Below are 2067 nucleotides of genomic sequence, written 5' to 3'. Positions count from 1 at the left end.
AGTCGCTGCATGTCATGCGTGACATGGCCGGCCAAGGGCCGAGGCATCGAGGGCGAGGTTCTCGTGATGCGCGTGGAGTAGCACGGTATCAGCTGGACGAAGACTGCGGGGTTAGCAATTCTTCGTCGGATGTTGTAGATAACATCGGAGCTTCAAAGGAGCGGAAAGTGAGGGTGACACCGGACGACGCCGAGTGCGTGTTAACCCTGGTCTCACTGAGACATATAATCTCGGTACAGAGGCGACGGCGACGCCGTATGCTGGCTGCAAGACGCCGGGTGCCGACCCTGATCCACGGTGTGTCTACCGTAAACGACGGTGCACAGTTATACACCTTAGTCTACGGTATGACGGGGGAGGACGATGGCGGCGTCCGCCTCGAGGCTATGTTTGCAGTTGATGCTCTTCTTGAGCTGGACGAGATGTCTCTTGAAGAGTTCGGCAGTGCCTTGAAGGCAGGCGATTTGGCCGAAGTGGTCATTGTACGACCGGACGAGGAGATGAACTCGTCATCGCTTTTGGATGAAGCTGGCTTGGAAGCCACCAAGAGAGTGCTGAACGCACGGAATGGATCGTCGATCCTACGGAATCCCTTGGATCCGTACTATCCTCTGGTAAAGGACAAGACATCGTCTCCAAAGACCCGCCTTCGGTCCTACCTCCGGACCAAAGTCTGCGTCATGAGATCGACCTGGTTTCGGGAACCAAATACTTCATAACACGCCGATGGCCCCTGCCCAAGGAGCAGTGCGACGTCATTGACGCCTTTTTCCGTACGAAGCACGACGCAGGGATGGTGCGTGAGAGCACGTCTACCCTTTCGACACCCACGTTTTGTGTTCGGAAGCCTAACGGCAAGTGATGTATCGTTCATGCTTACAATAAGCTCAACATTCCACCATTCCGGCACAAACGCCAATTCCTAGGAAAGATGTTCTTCAGAACAACATGGTGGGATGTACGAAGTACAGTGGACTCAATTTGGCCGATGGGTATTACCAATTGCTCATGAGAGCGAGTGATTTTCCGCTGACAGCGATGAGCGCTCTGAGCGGCATGCTCTGAGAGTGGCTGGTGATGCCCCAAGAGCTGTCAAATGCACCAGCAACATTTAATCGTCCTGTGACGCAGTTGTTCAGGTCCCACAGGCCGTATGCACAGACATGCTTTGACGACATTTTCGCTCACAGTCGTGCAGGGCACAGGAGGACGAATGAGTAGAACCACATCGTCCATCTAAGCACGTAGCTCGGGTGCATGCGCACGAACAAACTGTACGCCAATGCAGACAAGTGCATCTTTGGCGCAGAAGTGATTCCCTTTTAGGGTTCTTCATTGGGAAGCGTGGCCTTCGAGCGGATCCCGCTAACGTCAAGGACATTGTAGTTTGGCCTGTTCTAAACAACCTGAAGGACTTGCAGAAGTGGCTTTGTCTTGGCAATTACTTACACATATACAGCGTAAACTACGCATAAATGGCCCGGCCATAATCCAACCTCCTAAAAAAGGATGCGAAATGTTGTTGGAACACCGAACATCAGGAGGCTTTTGACGAGGTCATAGACAGCCTCCTGCATGCTTTAAAACTGGTACTGTCAGACCCTGATCGTCCTTTCAGCGTCGTCTGTGACGCTTCGGCCTTCGCCATCGGCTGTGCACTGCTGCAAGCAGACGCCGAGGGGTGAGATCGGGTGATCGCGTTCGAATCTCGATAGATCAAAGCTGCAGAGAAGAACTACCCAGTTCATGACAAGGAGCTACTTGGCTGACGCGTTGTCACGTAGACCATACTATGAGCTTGCTCATGTTACAACTGTAACGTCGTCGGTGACGGATTTGATCCGCATCGCGTATGCGGGTGATGGGATGTATGTAGCGTTGCTATGGGCTCTAGGGAGGAAGAAGTTTGGAAACTCGGACAAGAAATTGCCATCAAGACTGCGTGCACAATTGCACAATATTCGTTGAAAAATGGTTTGCTGTATTACAGCACCGATTCAACGGATACACCACGAATTGTGGTTCCTCATGATAAGGATTTAAAATACCGCATCCTCTATGAGGCGC

Source organism: Plasmopara halstedii, assembly GCF_900000015.1.
Source record: "Plasmopara halstedii genome assembly, contig: Scaffold_525, whole genome shotgun sequence".
Lineage (NCBI taxonomy): Eukaryota > Oomycota > Peronosporomycetes > Peronosporales > Peronosporaceae > Plasmopara > Plasmopara halstedii.
The sequence above is the reverse complement of the archived record's forward strand: the minus strand, read 5'-3'. Positions refer to the sequence as shown.